Source organism: Myxine glutinosa, unplaced genomic scaffold, assembly GCF_964187855.1.
Source record: "Myxine glutinosa unplaced genomic scaffold, kmMyxGlut1.1 SCAFFOLD_583, whole genome shotgun sequence".
Taxonomy (NCBI): domain Eukaryota; kingdom Metazoa; phylum Chordata; class Myxini; order Myxiniformes; family Myxinidae; genus Myxine; species Myxine glutinosa.
Window position 1 is genome coordinate 152,837 of NW_027616679.1, and position 9,409 is coordinate 162,245.

The window sequence follows — 9,409 nt, forward strand, 5'->3', positions numbered from 1 at the left end:
ACGAAACTTGTTGGACAGGTTGTGTGTGTGAGACAAAGAAGAATCGATTCAATTTTGGTGAAGATCCAGATCCGATCCAGCTTGCAAAAATTTTTAAGGGATTCTTCACAATCGATTGATATGGCCAACTAGGCGGAGGTGTGCTCTCCACCGAGTGCCGTTCTCGTATTGATGATGTCATTGGTCGCATGATTCGGCAGCCATATTGGCTTGAAAATGCAAACCTTCTCCAAAACGGCTCACTAGATCGATGTGAAACGCCACACATATGATCTAACAGCCTTGGGAAATATATGTTGAAAACGATCAAGTCATAGGTCACATTGTTTGTCAGCCATATTGGATAAAAAAAAACGAACCTTATCCGATGAACACAAAAATCACACACATGAACTCCTTCCCAATCCTCGGCGGTGGACATTTTTTTTATCTCAAAGGCCATGTGGTTGGGCAGCCATATTGGATCAAAGTAAAATAAATAAAGAACTTTCCATGAAACGGCTTATGCTGTTGAAGTCAAACTTTACAAAATTTTAATGTGATAGATCACATGGTCTGGCAGCCAGAATATTATATATATGTGAAGAAGAAGAAACCTTTATGATGAAGAAAAAGAATTATTTTTACACTCCAGTACGGCTTAAAAGAACGATGTGAAACTTCACACACATTATTAACGAGTATTTTGGAATACAGTTTGGTAATTTAAACATCGGCGTTTGCATTTCTGGCAGCCATTATTAAAAATTATTTTGAATCTGAGTATTGTTTGACTTCCTTTAAATTTCATTTTAAAAATCAAATTCTGAATCGAGTTTTTTTTAAAAGAGGATTTCATTGGTCACGTGTCTGATCAAAGTGGGATGTCTTTGCACCTGACCATCACTGCCAACAGTTACAAAGTGGCAGTTCTAGTTATTATAATTAATAACACCTGTCAAAGTGATTTTAACCCAAACTAACCAATACTCGTAATCGTCATTTCAACCCAAACTAACCCATACTCGTCAGTGATTTCAACACAAACTGTCCATTTCCGTTCACGCGACTTCAACCCAAACGAAGCAACACAGGTAACACCGGGAAAACATTAATTTTTTATCATTCGCTCAAGCTCTTTTTGAGCGGTGATACTTTTCCGAATTTGCCTTTTGATGTCCATTAGCCATCTTCATCACATCACCTGTATCTTTTACATTGTCCTCTGCACTCACAACCTCTGCTGTTTTACTTCTGTTTCGTTATAAGAGGTTGAGAATGCAGGTTTGACCCTAAATGGGACAAGTGATGATGAGGGACCACCCCGGTGACGAGTCTGGTCTTGGATCTAATGATCATCACCAAGATCTCCATAAATTTCGGGCAGATCAGATCGCTAAATTTAACCTATGGAGGAACATTTTAATTTTAATTTACTTCATAAATGAACAACTCATCCACTGAAATAAGTAAACCTGTTCTAGACATCACACAATCTCGCAAAACCCACACGTGTAATTTCGGCCCATGAGTTGCTTGATGGTTCTACTGCAGGAAACTAACCGTGCGTTCAACCCTCTTGAGCTAGGACGCCATGTTTGAGTGTGTTAAGTCAGGACCCCTCTGGGATTAAAGCGTGTGTTTGAGTGATGTGTTTGCGATCATACCTTCAGAAAGGAGGTCGGAAGGATGTTAACTTCGGACTTCTGAGAGACATGAAAAGGGACATGAAAAAATGTGTGATGGACAGAAGAAAACAATAATTGAGAATTAATGAGACATATTTCAACAAAGTGGCCACAGATGATCAGTTATCTCTCAACAGTCAGGGATATATTCTGCATGGTGTGTGTGGTTACAGATGTGGTTTTGCGAGTGGCTATGTCACTGCGTATGTGGTTGTCCTGGCCTGTTATGAAGTGTGTACATGTTCAGTTGGCTCTGCATGTATGTCATGGTGGTATTTATATCCTCTGGGATTAAAGTGTGTGTGTTTCTCGAATGATGTGTGTGACCATACCTTCAGAAAGGAGGTCGGACCGATGTTATGAATTCCATTGTACAAATACCTGAAAACCCCTATAATCTTCTGAGGAACAGATGGAACAGTTTCCTGTGTGATGGACACAAGAGGAGAAGAATTGAGAATTAATCAAAGATTTCACTGAAATCGTGATCAGTATTGAGGGTGAGGGGGCACTCAGAGGAGCATTTTGTCGATATTCGTTTGGTATGAGATTAGTGGTGTTCTGGGTAGGATTGGACGAGTGATATGCTTATTGGAATCATCCACACGTGAGCACTGACAGGATGTATCAACAACACCAGGAAAGGTAAATTCATAATCCCTTCTGTGATGCATTTGTCAGGTTGAGAATGCAGGTCCGACCCAAAAGGGTACAAGTGCTGATAAGTCTGGTTCAGGGAGTGGGGTTTTGGATCGAAAAATCATCACCAAAATCTCCATTAGTGAAAATTAAGTTCCTGGCAGATCGGATCACTAAATGTAACCTTTATTTGAACATTTTATTGTAAATTTACTTCATAAATGAACAACTCATCCTCTGAGATATATAAATATGTTCTTAGCCGAATAACGTCCTCACAACACCCAAACTCGGGATGGAGATGGAGTCCTCGCAACACCCAAATCGCAGGAGATGAATTATTGACTATTGAACCACCTTGAGATATATAGAATGCCAAGTTTAAGTGTGTTACATCAAAACGCCGTGATGTCCACAGGTCACAAATGCGCACAATGAAAACTTTTAGGAAGTGTGCAATGAACACCGCACAAGATCGAAGTGGCCATTGGTGGTGCAGTCGAGAAGTAACGGATGAAACGGCCCCTCTGATTCCTTTAAACTGAAAAGCCTGAAAGTGTTTCATTTCCTCAACAGTCATAGATTTGTGCGGGTAGAAGCATGGTTACATATGTGGCTGCCCTCGTCTTTTGGAAAGTGTGGGAACACTTTGTTGGACGAGCATGTCTGCCCTGGTATAATTTATATTCCCCGGCATTAAAACGTGTGTGTTTCTGGAGTGACATATATGCGAACATACCTTCAGAAAGGAGGTCGGAACGATGTTACAGATTGTTTCACACAAAGACCTGGAAATGTCTTGGGGCTCCACAGATACAACCTTCTGTGTGATGGACACAAGAGAACAATAATTGAGAATTCACGAAAGATATTTCACCAAAGTGGCCACAAATGATCAGTGATCCCTCAACAGTCAGGAATATGTTCTGGATGGTGTGAGGTTACTGCTGAAGCCAAAAATATTGGCACCCTTGCACTTTTTTCAAATAACTCATAATTTTCTCGAAAACAAAGTTCAAACAGACAAAAGTATTTGGCCTCCACAATTCTCTATTTCACTGTTAATTTTACAGAACCATTGTTTTTCATTCAGAACTTAATATATCCTTTTAAATCATAAAATAAAAAGAAATGCTGTTGATAAAATTATTGACACCCTATACTTAATATTTGGTAGCACAGCCTTTGGACAAAATAACTACAGTCAAGCGCTTCCTATATCCATGAATGAGCTTCCTACACCTCTCTACTGGTAGTTTGGGCCACTCTTCTTGTGCAAACTGCTCCGGTTTTGCCAGATTTGAAAGGTGCCTTCTCCCAACTGCTGTTTTCAGATCTCCCCAAAGGTGTTCAATGGGATTTAGATCTGGACTCATTGCTGGCCACTTCAGAACAGTCCAGCATTTTGTCTTGAACCATTCCAGGGTGCTTTTTGAAGTGTGTTTGGCGTCATTGTCCTGCTGCAAGACCCATGACCTTCGACGGAGACCCAGCTTTCTGACACTGGGTTGAACATTGCGCTCCCACATGCCTTGGTAATCTCTTGATTTCATGATGCCATGCACACATTCAAGTCACCCAGTGCCAGAGACAGCACAGCAACCCCAAAACATCACTGAACCTCCTCCATGTTTGATTGTAGGAAAGGTGTTATTTTCTTTGAATGCTTCATTTTGTTTTCTGTAAACATAGAGATGACATGCTTTACCAAAAAGCTCTTATTTGGTCTCATCTGTCCATAGGACATTCACCCAGAAGGATTTTGGCTTGTTCAGGTGTGTTTTGCCAAACTCCAGTCGTGCTTTCTTACGTCTCTCTCTCAGCAGTGGAGTCCTCAAGGGTCTCCTACCATAGAACCCCATTTCATTAAGTTGGCGACGGATGGTGCGATTTGCGATTGAAATTGTCATACTGTGTTATGATTTAATTGACTCACTGTGTTGAAATTAATATCCTCTGTGTCTGAAGGTCAGCTTGAATCTGTTTGGCAGTTGATTGAGATGCCTTCTCCATAATTCGATCAATCGTTCGATGTAATCTTCGATCAAGTTTTCTCTTGCGACCACGTCCAGAGAGGTTGGCTGCAGTGACATGGGCCTCAAACTTCCTGATAACATTGCGTACGGTGGACACAGGAACATCAAGGTCTCTGGAGATGGACTTGAAGCCTTGAGATTGTCCATGCTTGGGTACAATCGTGTGTCTGACCTACTCAGACAATTCTCTGGTTTTCTTTCTTTTCTCCATGCTCATTGCGGTCCACACAGTGACACAAAACAGCAGAATGACTCCTTTTCTCAATTCAAACTGGTTGAAAGAGTGATTCTTATATTGCAGGCACCTGCAACTCACCAAAGGCGAGTTCAATTCCAAAGCAAAGGAGAATCACCTGCTTGAAATCCAATTGTTTCTGACAACTTCTAAAACGTGCCAATAATATTGTCCGGGCCATTTTAGGATTTTTGTGTGGAATAAGCTAAGATTTAGGAATATCTTCAGCTTTTTGTGTTTTGTTCCACTGCAAACCAAAGACGTACATTTGTGGATACCAATTTTTTTTGAATTTCAACAATTTTCTGAAACAAATGGTGCATTGTTTGAAAGAAGTGCAAAGGTGCCAATATTTTTGGCCACAACAGTACATATGTAATTCTGCGAGTTGCTATGTTGTTGTGTATGTGGTTGTCCTGGCCTTTTATGAAGTGTCTGCATGCTCAGGTGGGTGTGCGTGTCTGTCCTGGTATAAATTATATCCTCTGGCATTAAAGTGTGCATGTTTCTAGTGATGGGTGTGTGTTCATACCTTCAGAAAGGACGTCGGAATGACATAAATGCCATTGTACAAATATCTGAAAACCCCTTTAATCTTCTGAGGAACAGCTGGAACAGTTTCCTGTGTGATGGACACAAGAGAACAAGAATTGATGATTCACGAAAGATATTTTACTGAAATGGTGATAAATGTGAGGGTGAGGGGGCACTCAGAGGAGCATTTTATCAATAACCGTTTGGTATGAGATTCCTGGTGTTATGGGTAGGATCGGACGAGTGGTATTCAAGTGGAATCATCCACACATGAGGACTGGCAGGATGTATCAACTACACCAGGAAAGGTGAACTCATAATCCCTTCTGTGATGCATTTGTCAGGTTGAGAATGCAGGTCCGACCCAAAAGGGTGCAAGTGCTGATCACAGTCTGATTCAGGGAGGAGTTGGGTGTTGGATCGAAAGAATATCACCAAGATCTCCATTGATGAACTTTAACTTTCTGGCAGATCAGTTCACTAAATTTATCCTTTCCTGGATCGCTTTATTTTAAATTTACTTCACAAATGAACAACTCATCCTCTGAAATAAATAATCCTGTTCTTAGCCTAAAAACGTCCTCATAACACCCATAAGCGGTATGTCAGACATTGAGCTGCTCAAAGGTTCTACTGCAGGAGATTAATTGTTTGTTGAACCACCATGAGATCGGGCGCCAAGTTTGAGTGTGTTACGTCATAACGCAGTGACATCCACAGGTCACAAATGCGCACAATGAAAACCTTGAGGAAGGATGCAACGACCACCGCACAGGATCTAAGTGGCCATTGGTGGTGCAATAAGGAAGTAACTGATCAAATTCACCCCACCGGTTCCTTAAAACTGGAGAGCCTGAAAAGTGTTTCGTTTCCTCAACAGTCATAGATTTGCACGGGTGGAAGCGTGCTTACATATGTGGTTGCCCTCGTCTGTTGGAAAGTGTGGACCTCTTTGCTGGTCGTGCATGTCTGCCCTGCTATCATGGACAGACATGCACGACCAACTGGTCGTGGTATCATTTATGTCCTCCAGGATTATCGTGTGTGTGTTTGTGGAGTGATGTGCGTGTGCGATCATACCTTCAGAAAGGAGGTCGAAACGATGTTCTGAATTCCTTTGTACAAATAGCTGAAAGCTCCTTCATTCTTCTGAGGAACAGATGGAACAGTTTCCTGTGTGATGGATGCAAGAGAAGAAGAAGTGATGATTCATGAAAGATATTTCACTGAAATGTTGATAAATGTTGAGGGTAAGGGTCACTCAGTGGAACATTTTATCGATAATCGTTTGGTATGAGATTCCTGGTGTTGTTGGTAGGATTGGACGAGTGGTAGAATTCTTTTGGAATCATCCACACGTGAGGACTGGCAGGATGTATCAACTACACCAGGAAAGGTGAACTCATAATCCCTTCTGTGATGCATTTGTCAGGTTGAGAATGCAGGTCCGACCCAAAAGGGTGCAAGTGCTGATCACAGTCTGATTCAGGGAGGAGTAGGGTGTTGGATCGAAAGAATATCACCAAGATCTCCATTGATGAACTTTAACTTTCTGGCAGATCAGTTCGCTAAATTTGTCCTTTCCTGGAATGCTTTATTTTAAATTTACTTCACAAATGAACAACTCATACTCTGAAATAAATAATCCTGTTCTTAGCCTAAAAACGTCCTCATAACACCCATACGCGGATTGTCAGACATTGAGCTGCTCAAAGGTTCTACTGCAGGAGATTAATTGTTTGTTGAACCACCATGAGATCGGGCGCCAAGTTTGAGTGTGTTACGTCATAACGCAGTGACATCAACAGGTCGTAAATGCACACAATGAAAACCTTGAGGAAGTATGCAACGACCACCGCACAGGATCTAAGTGGCCATTGGTGGTGCAATAAGGAAGTAACGGATCAAATGCACCCCACCGGTTCCTTAAAACTGGAGAGCCTGAAAAGTGTTTCGTTTCCTCAACAGTCATAGATTTGTGCGGGTGGAAGCGTGGATATGTGGTTGCCCTCGTCTGTTGGAAAGTGTGGACCTCTTTGCTGGTCGTGCATGTCTGCCCTGGTATCATGGACAGACATGCACGACCAACTGGTCGTGGTATCATTTATGTCCTCCAGGATTATCGTGTGTGTGTTTGTGGAGTGATGTGCGTGTGCGATCATACCTTCAGAAAGGAGGTCGAAACGATGTTCTGAATTCCTTTGTACAAATAGCTGAAAACTCCTTCATTCTTCTGAGGAACAGATGGAACAGTTTCCTGTGTGATGGATGCAAGAGAAGAAGAAGTGATGATTCATGAAAGATATTTCACTGAAATGTTGATAAATGTTGAGGGTAAGGGTCACTCAGTGGAACATTTTATCGATAATCGTTTGGTATGAGATTCCTGGTGTTGTTGGTAGGATTGGACGAGTGGTAGAATTCTTTTGGAATCATCCACACGTGAGGACTGGCAGGATGTATCAACTACACCAGGAAAGGTGAACTCATAATCCCTTCTGTGATGCATTTGTCAGGTTGAGAATGCAGGTCCGACCCAAAAGGGTGCAAGTGCTGATCACAGTGTGATTCAGGGAGGAGTAGGGTGTTGGATCGAAAGAATATCACCAAGATCTCCATTGATGAACTTTAACTTTCTGGCAGATCAGTTCGCTAAATTTGTCCTTTCCTGGATCGCTTTATTTTAAATTTACTTCACAAATGAACAACTCATCCTCTGAAATAAATAATCCTGTTCTTAGCCTAAAAACGTCCTCATAACACCCATAAGCGGTATGTCAGACATTGAGCTGCTCAAAGGTTCTACTGCAGGAGATTAATTGTTTGTTGAACCACCATGAGATCGGGCGCCAAGTTTGAGTGTGTTACGTCATAACGCAGTGACATCCACAGGTCGCAAATGCGCACAATGAAAACCTTGAGGAAGGATGCAACGACCACCGCACAGGATCTAAGTGGCCATTGGTGGTGCAATAAGGAAGTAACTGATCAAATGCACCCCACCGGTTCCTTAAAACTGGAGAGCCTGAAAAGTGTTTCGTTTCCTCAACAGTCATAGATTTGCATGGGTGGAAGCGTGCTTACATATGTGGTTGCCCTCGTCTGTTGGAAAGTGTGGACCTCTTTGCTGGTCGTGCATGTCTGCCCTGGTATCATGGACAGACATGCACGACCAACTGGTCGTGGTATCATTTATGTCCTCCAGGATTATCGTGTGTGTGTTTGTGGAGTGATGTGCGTGTGCGATCATACCTTCAGAAAGGAGGTCGAAACGATGTTCTGAATTCCTTTGTACAAATAGCTGAAAACTCCTTCATTCTTCTGAGGAACAGATGGAACAGTTTCCTGTGTGATGGATGCAAGAGAAGAAGAAGTGATGATTCATGAAAGATATTTCACTGAAATGTTGATAAATGTTGAGGGTATGGGTCACTCAGTGGAACATTTTATCGATAATCGTTTGGTATGAGATTCCTGGTGTTGTTGGTAGGATTGGACGAGTGGTAGAATTCTTTTGGAATCATCCACACGTGAGGACTGGCAGGATGTATCAACTACACCAGGAAAGGTGAACTCATAATCCCTTCTGTGATGCATTTGTCAGGTTGAGAATGCAGGTCCGACCCAAAAGGGTGCAAGTGCTGATCACAGTGTGATTCAGGGAGGAGTAGGGTGTTGGATCGAAAGAATATCACCAAGATCTCCATTGATGAACTTTAACTTTCTGGCAGATCAGTTCGCTAAATTTATCCTTTCCTGGAACACTTTATTTTAAATTTACTTCACAAATAAACAACTCATCCTCTGAAATAAATAATCCTGTTCTTAGCCGAAAAACGTCCTCATAACACCCATAAACGGGATTGTCAGACATTGAGCTGCTCAAAGGTTCTACTGCAGGAGATTAATTGTTTGTTGAACCACCATGATCGGGCGCCAAGTTTGAGTGTGTTACGTCATAACGCAGTGACATCCACAGGTCGCAAATGCGCACAATGAAAACCTTGAGGAAGTATGCAACGACCACCGCACAGGATCTAAGTGGCCATTGGTGGTGCAATAAGGAAGTAACGGATCAAATGCACCCCACCAGTTCCTTAAAACTGGAGAGCCTGAAAAGTGTTTCGTTTCCTCAACAGTCATAGATTTGTGCGGGTGGAAGCGTGGTTACATATGTGGTTGCCCTCGTCTGTTGGAAAGTGTGGACCTCTTTGCTGGTCGTGCATGTCCGCCCTGGTATCATGGACAGACATGCACGACCAACTGGTCTTGGTATCATTTATGTCCTCCAGGATTAT

At 42.1% G+C, this 9,409-nt stretch overlaps 1 long non-coding RNA gene across 1 annotated transcript; it reads right to left on the reverse strand.

Annotated features, from left to right (window-relative positions):
• Positions 1–1,648: 1,648 nt before the first annotated feature.
• LOC144889023 (uncharacterized) lies at positions 1,649–2,305 on the reverse strand. Its single transcript, XR_013621534.1, has 3 exons — positions 2,287–2,305; positions 2,000–2,092; positions 1,649–1,685 (listed from the first exon to the last, which is right to left on the reverse strand). It is a non-coding gene; the product is annotated as an uncharacterized LOC144889023 (long non-coding RNA).
• Positions 2,306–9,409: the final 7,104 nt, after the last annotated feature.